Below are 14,516 nucleotides of genomic sequence, written 5' to 3' on the forward strand. Positions count from 1 at the left end.
GTACCCAAGACCCAATAGCTTTTAACCAGCTTAGCTCTATGCAGATACAAAATATGACTTAGTGAATTGTGGATCGTATCTAATTCACTGAGATTTCTCTCGATCTTATTGTTTTGATTTGATATTATTTTTTTGTTTTTAGTTTTGTTTTGGTTCCTTGATTCGCGTGAGAGTATACATCATTATTTACAGTGTATAATAGAAACTGTATCTATAGATACAAGATTTGTAAACTTTTGAAATTCGAAAGCCGGTGTGGAATTGTATTTCATTTATAGCGAATGTACGTCTTGTGAGACCGTAACTGAATACGTGTGTAAAAGTTTTTTTTTTATTATTATTTTGATGGCTCTGGGTGATTGTAGTAAGTAAGATATCAAGATCTTATAGCTTCATGCTGATGGCTGCTGGAAATAACGTGAGAGGTGGTGTAGCGATAAATCACGTGCTGAGAATATTCGTGATTGATATTGGATTGTAATAAATTAGGAATTAATACGGAGAACAATTTTGTTTAAGGTTGTAAAGTGAACTGAACTGGACACGAGATCTTTTTGATCTTATAATAATCACGACCTTTAATTGATTGCAATATATTTTACAAAGATAAATATGTATTTTATTTTCAATAGACGTTGGTAAGGCATTCTCTATTGACAGGTGGATTGATTTTGTTGTTTCTGCATTTTAAAAGAAATTTGAAGGGAAAGGTGACAAAAGCTAATACAAATAATTTTTCTAAGTAAAATTATGGCGCTTATAAGAATTAATGTCCCATTTACACGAGTTACAACTTTCCAGTATTTATTACCATTTTTTTTTTACAATTTTTGTTGTCTTTTAAATGAAAGTTAATGGTTTCAAAATCAACAAAACATTAGGAAAAGCGATTCTCTGTTGGCATGGTGGAAATAGAGCAAGAATTTGAACGGATTACAAAATTAAAACATTTTCAAATACCGAACGAAATCGATTGCAAGAAAATAGAAGACTTGGTTTCCCGAGAAAACATCTCTATAAGAACTTGAGTTTTTTTTGGAATTTTGTTAGTTCTGAGTGCCGAATCGGCAATAATGGAAGACAGTCCATAAAGCGTCCTCAATTCAAAGAACTGAATCCCAAATATGCAAAAAAAAAATGTTTCTAATAAAATTCTGCATTCATAAAATTAGGCAATTTAAATCTTTTATGAATATGCATTTATAGAAAAATATTGAAAAAAATATCAAAAGTATTCAATGGCCCGTTTTCGAAAATATGATTTTTCAAAAAAAATATTAATTTTTGTAAGATCATTCGTTAACGTATTGACGTTTTATGTCACTTTCTTTCTGTACTCATTAAATAGAGACAGCAATAGTTTATACGATAATGTGTGATCGTTATCATATGCCGTAATTCGACCCCTCATTTATGTATACTGAGGTGATATTAATGCTTTTGCCAGTCATTTAGGAGATAGTCGGAAATTTAAAAAACGGTTCTATAGGAGGTTCTGTTAATGACGATTTATGACATTGTTATAAATAGATAAAAAGAACTTGTCTAAAAAGTAAGACTTGAATTTTTTAATCAAAATCTTAGGAGCAATTTTTGAGAAATTTAATTTTCAAAAATTTGTATATGACATTGAACCGTTATATAAAGCATTGGTATTACCTACAACTTTATTTTAAACTTGTTTTCAAAAGTTAATTTATATTTTTTTTTTTTATTTTTACTCTTAAAATGCATTTTAACAAAATAAATTAAATTGCATAGGTAAGAAAGAATTTTTAGTTAAAATTTACAAATTTGTATGGATACAAAAAGTTTTTAAAAGACCATCATTTCTTTTAAGTTCGCATGCTTTTAACATTTTTTGCATGGAAATTCATTGGTTTTTCAGGTTTATTTTGTAGGAGAATTCTAACCTAATAGTAGAAAAAAACGCATTTTTTTATTTCTCATCTATTTACTTTAAAATTCAATTAGATGCATCAATTTTATTTCAATTTTTCATACATGTTCTATTTATTGAGCCGTATGCATAAAAGGTAGCATATGCTTTTACTAGTAAATTTTAATAGTATTTACTACTTTCCATATGCATAAAAAACATAGTAAATACTGGAAAGGTAGTATTTAATAGAAGAATAGTATTTACTAGTTTTGGATAAATTTTTGTAGTAAATACTGGTTTTGGTATGCATAAAAAACTAGTACGAACTTTTACTTTCTAGTAAAATAAATTTTACTTTTTCAAAAGGAGGAATTAATTTTTACTTTCTAGTATTTACTGCTAATTTTTCAAGTTTCTTAATACCAACTTGAACATTTACTAGTAAAAACTTTCTCATGTTAAATGCCAACATCATCAGTCGCGACTTTACTTTCAAAGCAATCGGTTTGCAGAGGATTTATTTCGAATATAAAAATGGCAGCATTTTTCAATTTAAGATTTGAAAAAATGTATAAACAGCGAAGAACGCCAGCGAATAATAATTTTAAAATGCTCTACCGTTTTGAGAAAGATAACGTTGAGTGGCTAAGCGAATATTTTATGGGTAAGATATTTTATTGAATCTGATAAATTTATCTATCCCTTTTACAATAAAAAATCTCAAGGTTCTCAATCTGAAAGAAGGGGAGGAGCAACGTGAAGTAAATTATGTGTACTAAAATTAAAATGCTTTTTTCGGCATTTGTCCTAAGCGCATAAAACTCCTTAACCGCCTTAAACACCAGTTGTTATTATCAACAATTTATAATACAAAAATTTGTTAGAAAAGAAGAAAATTATAGAACGTTAAAAATACAGAACAAAAAAAAAGCACAGCATTCATGTAGACATCTAGTATATACTATAACTTTCAGATGAACTAGTAGTATTTACTGGGATGAATCCAGTATTTACTACTAGTTTATACTAGCTAGTAGAAACTAAGGTTTATGCATACCGAATGTAGTAAATACTATTAGTTTCAGCTTCTACTAGTAGTACTAGTATTTACTATAAACCTTTTACTACTAGTAATTACTTTTTTTTATGCATATGCCTCATTATCTAGACTCTAGATTCTATTTTTTGGTTAAAGCAATTCAAAAGAATTTTTTATAACACTTAACATTTTTGTCTAGTTTCCTTTATATTAGATTCTGTTGCCGATTTTATTTAATTTTTTTCTCGGGCTTCCTTTTAAGAATGTTTTTATCTTAAATTTTTGAACTCAAATGTTTTCGCATAAAGAGAATTCAATGAAATAATCGGTCATTAAACTCTTCAAGAATCTACAAATTGAATCATTTTTAAATTCACATATGTGATTCTTAGGTTCATATTTTATACTCCCACATAAAAAATAATCTAAATTAATTATATTTTTTTCGATTCCTATTGGAGTGTGCAAGTCTATTAAAAAACATAACAACAAGTATTTCAATAACTAATATGGGTGCGTTCATTGTCAATGTCATTTGTTAAGTTTAATAGTTTCTAGAAAATCAGCAAATGCAAATTTATTAATTCTAACATCATCAATTTGTCACCGATCGCGAATGTCAAAGATGATATTTAATCACGTAAGACTATACTTCAATGTTTTGAATTAAACATATTCGATTAAAAAATAAATGATCTACAATTAATTAAAGAATAATTGTTTTAATATAAAGGTGTAACCATAGTTTAGCAATAAATATATGTACTTTTTTTTAATTTCATCAATAAATTCAGTAGTTTTATTTTATTTTTTGTTATGTGATCTGGCTTGGAGCCATTTTTTAAATTTAAAACCGTTTAATTGATATTAATTAAACACATTTAATTTGGATAATGAATGATTTCTTTTTGCAGAAAAGAAGAAAAGACTATTAAGCTATTTGTATTTTCGTAGCAAATTTCCTTAAAGTTACCATCTTCAAAAACACGAATTTTATGACTATAAATTAAACTAAAGCATGATGTATAAACAAATAAACAACACAAAATTTAATGCAAAATATAGAATAACATACGTCATTATACTAATTAGTATGAGTTTTTAAGATCATAAAGACTACTCAACTGCCACGTTTTTGAAATCGTGAGCAATTAAACGAAACTAGTTTCATTTTAAAGATTTGATACATTATTTTTAAAAGATGATGTGGAGTGTAATTTAAATCATATACATTAAAAGAATACAAGTTATTAAATTTGTTAAAAACATAATTCTTGCAAGTTATTAAAACATAATTATGGTCATAAAGAAATTAGTATGAAAACTTCTTATGTCATTTATTTTTATGGCATCACTTATCAAAATTATATTCTTGAAGATGTTCTCACGAGTATAACCTTGAAACAGGAAATCATCATCATGATGACTATATTCTAAGTGTATCACAACTTAAAAAAAAATGTTAACAAAAAACCATGTTTAAAGAATCTCTGCAATTATTTTATATTATAATAGGTAAGGTACCTACTTTAAGTAGAGTAATATCGACGAAACCTTTAGAAGTTTACAACACGATTTTTGTATTTAATTTTTACCGATTAAGAAAAATGAATTACTCTTAACTAAAAGAAAGTATTTTGTAATCGAAAAACACTAGCAAGCAAAATCTTTTAAAATCATAGACGTTATGCGTCATTATTATAAAAAAAAGTTCTACAAAGTTCGAACATCAACTCTTTTGTTTAGAGGCAATAACAATATAATTTATATATTTATTGAGAAAAACAGGAATGAACATAAGGTTTATTTATTATATTGCAGCTTGAATGAAAAAACGAAAACAAGAAGTGCATAATTTTTTAAGATTTGGCCAAAATAAATACAAGTTATTGATTCGCTTCTGAAATCATGTGGGAGTTTTTATGTGTCCTTTAAAATAATAAACTTCGTATTGAAATGGAACTTCATAAACAATCCTGGTAAATTCCATTGATCAGTTTTTTTTTATATTTCGATATACTAATTCGTATTGTTGTTTAACTTGTTCTAATAAAATAAGGAGTGGATGATTTTTGTAGATATTTTATTGGCATGATAATGTTGATAGTAAAAATTCCATTAAATTTATTATTTTGTTTACTTGATTGCTTTAGGGTTGTTCTATCTTTGATTTTATTATTTAAGATGTTTTCATCGAAAGTACTGACTTGAAGAATTTTTATTTGAGTGTACATAAAAGTGCTTACACAATAATAAGGTCAAAGTTTCTTTTTTAAATCAACAAATCAGGAATTATTTGACAATAACTAATTTTATTTTTAAAAAGCCTTTTGGTACCTTGTACTTTTTGTTTTATGGCATAACAATCCAAACAAAAAAAAAATTCGCATAAGAACGTCGCAGTTTTTAAATTGAAAATTCTGAATCATATGAACCTCCTTCAACTGTAGCAATAATAACACTGGTCAACAAAATTTAACTTTTTTTTTGCCACAAGAACCAAAATATACTTTTCTAGTAGTTTTTGGGGTGCTGAATCCGAATCTGAAGTCAGAAAAATTTGATTGGCCTCCGTTTTTGAAATATTACCGTTATAAAATGCTAAAAAACGTCATTTTGGCTGTTTTCGAGGTTCTGTTTTAATGTGGGGTAATTCATTACAAACAAATTTGTAAAGGTGATTATAAGAACAGATATTCTTCTTTCAAAAACTGTTTAAATCTTTCCGATATCTCTTTTATTGCTCGAGATATCTTAAGTTTCAGTTAAAAAGCTAAAGAGAAACTAAATTTAATCTAAAGTTTAAGTCACTGGTCACAGAATTTTTGCCACAAGAACCAAAATATACTTTTCTAGTAGTTTTCGGGGTGCTTAACTCGAATCCGCAATCAGAAAAATTCTATTAGCCTTCGTTCTTGAAATATAACCGTTATAAAAAAACTTTTTTTTGTATTTTATAACGGTAATATTTCAAAAACGAAGGCTAACAGAATTTTTCTGATTGCGGATTCGAGTTTAGCACCCCGAAAACTACTAGAAAAGTATATTTTGGTTCTTGTGGCAAAAAAATTTTGATTTGGTTGGCCAGTGTTGTTTCTGATTCAAAGACCGCTACTTAAATTCTAAATATCTCGGGCATTAAAAGAGATATCGGAAAGATTTAAACAGTTTTTGAAAGAAGAATATCTGTTCTTATAATCACCTTTACAAATTTGTTTGTAATGAATTACCCCACATTAAAACAGAACCTCGAAAACAGCCAAAATGACGTTTTTTAGCATTTTATAACGGTAATATTTCAAAAACGGAGGCCAATAACAATTTTCTGATTTCAGATTCGAGTTCAGCACATCAAAAACTACTAGAAAAGTATATTTTGGTTCTTGTGGCAAAAACCTTGTTGACCAGTGTAATCTCATTCCTTTTTTAATAAAACAAACTTCCGTACGCATAATAATAAAAACTGTATTTAGCAATTTACAATAAAATTCCAGATGACAACAAAATTTAATGGTTGTGACTATAAAATAAGAAAATCAATAAGAGCTATAAGAGCTACATATAAGCTATTTGAATCGGATTAAGTTTAAAAGCGTAGGTGTAGTTTTTTCTTCTGTCACACCGCCATAAACCAATGGTAGGTATAATTTAAGTGGATTTATTAATAAAATATAGCAATTTTGATACTTAATGAGTTTGTCAACGCTTTGTCATTGTTAATTAGCTTTTTAATTTTAAAAAGGAAGTAGACGGGAATTTATTTTATTATTGATGTTAACTTAAAGTGGCTTAAGTTCTATTTCCTTTTGAATTAGATAAGATGCATGCAATAAAATGTTTATTAATATGAAGGTTATTAATTCAATTGTCAATTGAAAATGTTTCCCAGTTCAATTGAAAAATGTTTCAGAAACTGATTTATAGACCAGTGCCGATGCCTTCAAAAACATTAAAAAGTACAAAAAAATCATAGTAGGATGAAACCCATTGGAAAAGGAGGGGAATATGATGAAAATTAAAGGAAAAATAAATTACGGGCGAGCCGAGTTCGGGAAGTGAGTGGGTTGAGTTTTTAGTGGTAAAAAATGGTATATCTTGATTTCCGGCAAAACTACAAATCCTATAGAAAAAAGTTGTATGGCAAAGTTGTAGGTAATAAAAAGATCTACAACTTTTGTATCAACAATTTTTTCACATAACCTAAAAATTTATGTGAAAAATTCAAAAAACCGAGTTTTTGGTTTTTTATTTTTATCTTTTTCAAAAACAAAAATTTTTCTACGAAATTTGGTGAAAACTTACCTTATTATGTCCCAAATACACTGTAATTTATTTGATTTAAAATATTAATTTTTTCACCTTATTTTGACTTAATACCAAAAAAATACCCTAATTTTCAATCGAAAATTCACGTGTCAAAATATCAGCTTTTTTCAAAAAGTCGGTGGGCATTTCGTTCGTCAAAATGTCTATTTTCTGATGGTGTAAAAAAAAATTTACATTAGTATACTATAGAACATGTTCTAGTAAAATTCAAAAAATGAAAAAACCTTGAATTCGAAAAAATTTTTTTTTCATTGTTTACAATTTTGGCCTATTTATTCAAATTTACACTTTAATTACTCAAAAAACGTAAGATTAATCAATGTTACATGAAATCTTACGTTTTTTGAGTAATTAAAGTGTAAATTTGAATAAATAGGCCAAAATTGTAAACAATGAAAAAAAAATTTTTTCGAATTCAAGGCTTTTTCATTTTTTGAATTTTACTAGAACATGTTCTATAGTATACTAATGTAAATTTTTTTTACACCATCAGAAAATAGACATTTTGACGAACGAAATGCCCACCGACTTTTTGAAAAAAGCTGATATTTTGACACGTGAATTTTCGATTGAAAATTAGGGTATTTTTTTGGTATTAAGTCAAAATAAGGTGAAAAAATTAATATTTTAAATCAAATAAATTACAGTGTATTTGGGACATAATAAGGTAAGTTTTCACCAAATTTCGTAGAAAAATTTTTGTTTTTGAAAAAGATAAAAATAAAAAACCAAAAACTCGGTTTTTTTAATTTTTCACATAAATTTTGAGGTTATGTGAAAAAATTGTTGATACAAAAGTTGTAGATCTTTTTATTACCTACAACTTTTCCATACAACTTTTTTCTATAGGATTTGTATTTTTGCCGGAAATCAAGATATACCATTTTTTACCACTAAAAACTCAACCCACCCACTTCCCGAACTCGGCTCGCCCGTAATTTATTTTTCCTTTAATTTTCATCATATTCACCTCCTTTTCCAATGGGTTTCATTCTACTATGATTTTTTTTGGTTTCAAAAATTATCGACCCTGGTCTATTAGTATTTAAAGAAATAATGGAATTTTGGATTATTTTTGTCCGATTTTGATGATTTTGTTTTGGTATTTAAGAATGTTAAATGTTTACCCGATCAATGTTGCTACTTGTTGGACTTTTTTTTTGTTTAAATAATTTTTTTTCTTTAAGTAAAACATCATTTTTGTAAATTTTATAAATTTTAAATAAAAAAAATCATAAATGGTATGGGTTTATTTTTATTCATATTGTATTTATTAAAACAATTTCTTGATTTTTTAGTTGGCCATAAAAATGTATAATTTGAACCTATCCGTTAATGAAGTTAACTTTCAATTATTTCTATCTTTAAAATTAAAATAATAAGAAGTTAATTTTCCTTTAATTAGTTCAAAGAAACGCAATACTAGACTTTAAAAGAAAACTGTTAAATTAAATATATAAGATCAGATAGCCTGCACGAGGTATGACAGACTCTTATAAAAATCACAGCCTGAATAAACTGTTAAATTTAATCTTTTTTTCTCATTTTTGTAACTCAATTAATTAGCTTTAATTTTCCTTAATGACCTATTCAAAGATTTTTATTTGTTACATTAAATTTTGTTCGTCTTTTACTAGAGAAAGCTTTGAGCTTCTTTGAACATCTATCCAGGGTGCAATGTAAAACATGAGAATAAACACAATTACGTACACGTACGACTTATTTACTAATTAGGTATCTTCTAAGAAGAACTTAATTAAAAAGAGCAAAATATATGTACGAACATCTCGCTAATTAATATCATATAGAAACTTTTCTTTCGTTGATGTTGATTTCTTTGTGTATAAAAGAATTCCATTGAGTGGCATTATATCCATTGTCTTTGTCTAGTTAGAATTTTTACTAATTATTATCTACTTGGACGTACTTGAATACAATATCATGTTAAATGAGAAAAATATCAATTTAATTACTTTTGAGTGTGTTTTATCTGATTGCAGATGACATAGTTTTTTAGTTGGATGAAAATTGAGAAGACCTTAACCTTGTATAAAGTTAGTTCTTGAAATTTAATTAAATTCTTTAATATACATGATGATGAGACAATCAATTAAGTTCAAAATGAATTTGAAGTAAAAAGTTATAACAATTTTCTTTATGAATTTAGACTATATAAATACTTTTAGGCCCATTTGCTGAAACGGATCTTAAATCTTTATGTGAAACATAAACCCATAAGTTCTACATAATCGTTTGCACGAACTTCAATTCGTGTCATAAATTCGTCTAAGTTTAACATAACTTAGGGGCAAGAAATAGTAGAACATAAGGATTTAAGGTTCTACATAAGAAATTTTTATTGAGAAAAAAGCCATAACATCCCTTAAAAACGATTTTATTTATAAAATTAACATCAGTTATTAATTTAAGAATGGTAAACTCACTTTTATAAATGTTAACCATGGTATAATTCGTCGCATAAATGTTTAAAGAAGTATTTGTCAATTTTCTGTCACTTTAATTGTGACACACAAACACATTTGTAAAAAAACTTCATCACATGAATATTTTTTTTTATTAATTCAAACACACATTTTTTGCCACTTTTACTGTATTTAACTAATTTTTGCAATACAAAGCCACAAAATAACAAAATTGTTGAAAAATTTCAGCTTAATTTCTCAAAATAAATTTAAATTAACTGACGTTTGTATCGATTTGACATTCAAATCTGAAGTTCTCAGCGATTTCTCGCATGAAAGAAAAACATTGCTAGGTTAAACATAAATATTTTTTAACAACTTAGAATAAACTTAATAAAACATAAAGACTATGTTCGACCTAGCTATGATTCAAATTTATGATCCGTATGAGCAAATGGGCCTTAGAATAGGAAATAAGTTCACAATAATATTTTTAAGAGTTTAATGACCTCATTAAAAACTATTAAATACAAATAACTCAAATTGTGGTAATGATTGTCTTCATACCAAACGGTAAATTGAGTATGTTAACCTAGTTAATTTTCCCATTGTCAGAAAAAAATATCAAATTAATCATAACAAAACCTACTTTAACGTATTTGAATAGAAAACCACACTCATTTGTACAAATCAATATAAAAGAAATTGGGGGGTTCTAAGTTCTTTATGATATCTGTGATGTTCATCAGCTTAATTTGTTACGTTTAGTATTGTTACTGACATTCGTCATTAAAATATAAAAGAAATATGAACAAATATTTCGTAAAAAGCAATTTTGAAGTAACTAAACATACAAACGATTAAAAACAAGGGTGCTTGATTTTTGAGTTTAAACAGGCTGATAAAATTCGGGATGAAGGTTTTTAGACAAAGCAGGGACGAAGAATTCATAAGGTTCTTAAAAATATTTTTGGTGATTTTTTGATGGGTTGAGTTGTGTGTGAGAAAGGTGTCATAACAGCTGTCACACATTTTTTTATTTTTATAAACTTGGTAAAAAGTTGTTTGTTATAAGAACTAAGAATCAGCAGAGAATACAAAATTATCTTGAGTGAAAAGGGTGTTTTTTTCTTAGGAAATGATGAGATTCAGAATTAGTACCACAAAAACTGGGAAGAAAAATGTTACACCAATAAAAATTAGTAAAAATGTTTCATTTATAACAGAAACCAAGAATCTAAGCAGTCTATAAAAACATTTTAGGTGAAAGGGTGTTTTTTTTTTTTGGAAATAAAGGAAATCCGCTATAAATCCGATAAAATCATTGGTATAAAAGGTACCCTTACGAAATTAATTAAGAATGTTGTCTTTTTCATTTGAATTACGAATAAAATAAGTTAATACATTTTTTTCATGTGAAAGGGTTTTTTTTTAGTACCCTATTGAAATTCAGCAATTATGTTCCTTTTGAGATTAGAAACAATAATCTAAAGTGTCTATAAGAATATCATGGTTTAAAGGGTGTTTTTTTTTTGGGTGAAAACAAAAATTATGAACCACCCTAATCAAATTTGGTGAAAACTTTGAATTTGGGTGAAAGGGTGGTTTTTTCGAAAAGACAGTAAATTCACCCTTCCACCCAACCTTTTTTTAAAGACTTTTTTGATCCTTGGTTCTTATCCCAAAAGCCAACTTTTTGCCAAGTTTCATGAGGGTAACAATTTTTTTTAATGCCTACTTTACTCTTGTACCTAATTGAGAATCTAAATCTGTCCCAGTGAGTAGATTTCAATATGAAACAATCATCATCTCAATTCTCAGCTGTTGGTTTTAGAAACTTGCCAAGTTTATGTTGATAAATACCTACTGAATTATTCTGATTTTTAAAGAACTAGACCTTATTGTACTTTTTTACCGACTTCCAAAAAGGAGGAGGTATTCAATTCGTCTGTATTTTTTTTTTACCGACTTCCAAAAAGGAGGAGGTATTCAATAATTCGTCTGTATTTTTTTTTTATGTTTGTTACCGCATAACTTTGGACAGAGTGAATCAATTTTGATAATTCTTTTTGTATTGGAAAGCTAGTGGCTGCAATATGGTCCCATTTCAATTTCGTTCAGTTAAAAACATAGGAAATATTATCAAACCGCGTTTTGAATCATGGAAGTCGGTTTTGTTTTTTTGATAAAAATGATTATTTTTTTTTTGTTGTTGTTTTTTTGTTTGTTACCTCATAACTTTGGACTAAGTGAATTTTGATAATTCTTTTTGTATTGGAAAGCTGCAGTGTCCCTAAAACTTTGTTTCGATCCATGGAAGTCGGTTTTATTTTTTTTTTTTTAATGATTATTTTAATTTTTGGAATATTTTAATTTCCTTAAAAATAAATTCTAAAAAAGTCTTTAAGATTCCACGAATCATCGAGGATGAATATTGTTCGGATGCGGCCCAAAAAACAGACAATCCCAAATTATATCTTGCATTAACTAAAAATACTGTTAATAATATACGGCATGCTCAGAATAATAATGGGTCAACCCCACTTCTCTATAAGTTGGATATTTTAAGTACTTAAAAATAAAGTGTTTGTTTTAATATTAAAAATAAAAGAAGAAACACATTTAGGTTGTGATCTGTGAAACATTTTTTTTTTTTTTCAAAAGTTCCTTAAGTTGCTGAGAAAGAGCTTATCAAAGTTCAAAACTTTCAAGTGGACTTGACCCATTTTATTATTCTGAACGCCTTATTTCTAGATGACAATTTTTCCAATTTTCTACAAATCGGAGCCTAAGCTTGGTACCTACATTCTTGAAACATGAAGAAAGTATTACGTAACCATACCAAAATTACTAAAAAATAAAATTTGTCCAAATACTTTCATCACTCAAAAAAAAATAGCACAATTAATAAAAAAAAACAGCCATATGACTGAATTGGGCCATCAGATTCAACATAACTTAGGTACTTACCGTCCACTTAACCTCTTTAAACTTAAGCCGTTGCAAATTATTTTCATTAGATAAAAAAATGTTAACCTGTCAAAATAATTATAACTGACCATTTTGTTACTATATGGCATTGAACCTTTCAACAATAACAGACAGAAACAGTTGACACTAGAATAATAATAAAATAAGGTAAATAACCTTTTTCGGAAATGTTTTGTCAACAAAACCATTATCCATGCGGAAACTTCTCGCAAAAACTAAAGGTACCCCAGGTCAAAAACATTTTATAATATCAAATTCCAAAAAAAGGCTTAAAATTTGACCTACAAAACTCCATTCACAGTGTCCAAAAAGAGGCATTGATCGTAACCTACACTCTTTTTCTCTTATCAAAAAAAAATATCTAACTTGACAATCTATTGTATCTCCAAATATATTTATTCACTTTATTTCTAAAATTCAAATAAAAAAAACCAATTCAAGCTCGCCCACAACTGTGTCGCCAAAATTAAAGCAAAATTTGAACTTAACCTTGAAAAAAAAAACAACTGGAATCTTTAATTTCCATAAAAATCACAAATAAAATACGAACCACAAAAAGTTAATAAAAAAAAACTTTTTTTTTTGTGATTAGATATGCCATAATATTTACCGCATTGTCATTTAGAAAAAAATTTAATTAATTTTAATGTCAATTGAATTCAGTAAGTTGGCCAATGTTAAAATGTCAATTACACGCTACTTAAATCACCGGCCATAAACAATTAGCCAGAAGAAGATTACAAAAAAAAACAATACCTTCCATCAGCGACAACAGCGCCATCAACTCCACCTATAGAATAAAGATGAGAGAATACCTACAACAATTTGTGCCCAAAGATGGAACAAACAAGCGCATACATTTTGTATATAAAAAAAACCTTCCACATTTATGATGAGTTTTTTTTTAACATTTAATCATAAAAAAATGTTAATTGTTTTGACGCGTACTTGGTCAATGGTCTGGCTGGGCTAAAGCAGGGTTGTAAGAAGAACCATACTCTTAAAGTACATTTTTCGAGGTGGGCTTCATGGTCGGAATTGTCCCAAGTACCACCACCGGTTTCTGTGAAAATAGTGTTGCTGTCAATAGCAATCATTTTCGTTGTATCTTATAAACCAGTCGACATGTTGCGAATAATAAAAGACCTGTTTATAATAGGTATTTCATATATGGCGAGCACTCAACCACAATAACCCTCAACGATCCTAGACTCTAGAAAAAAGTTTCTAAAAGGAGAAATATTTTAACACCGCATTGAAAGAATTTCCATTCAGGTGCAAGTACACGTGGTTTTTTTACTTATTCAAAATGACAGGTACAAAATATGACCAATGTCATTTCCTTCGACAATGAGGTGAGAGTCAAGGTTCCAATGGCCTAGGCCCTAGAGTATTCATTACCATAAGAATCAAGTCAAGAAACCTAACAATAGCCACATCATAATGGAACTTAATTTGCAACTCAAGACTGATTGCAGGTATAAATCTTTTTATTTGTTTGAGTAAGGACGTGGAAATTGTGCTTATGAAATGGTATGTAATTTAGGTAGGTTGGTAACTTCTTTAAAGCAAATATTTGGATCCACCTTATGTGGGGTATTCATCATGTAAAAGGTTTTTTCTTTAGAACTCTAATTTATTGATTATAATATCGTTTATCGACTTGGCCTCCCTGAAGAAACTGAAGATTTTTATTTATCTGGTGTCTTAACTTTTTGAAAGCTACATTTAAGTTACATTGGAGTTGTATATTTTTAAATAAAATTTATTTAAATTCTAACGACAGACACAATGATCACCCAAGGCTTGAAAATAAGCTTTTAACACTTGATATTGTCAAGCTTTATTATTTCAT

This window comes from Episyrphus balteatus, chromosome 1, assembly GCF_945859705.1.
Source record: "Episyrphus balteatus chromosome 1, idEpiBalt1.1, whole genome shotgun sequence".
NCBI lineage: Eukaryota > Metazoa > Arthropoda > Insecta > Diptera > Syrphidae > Episyrphus > Episyrphus balteatus.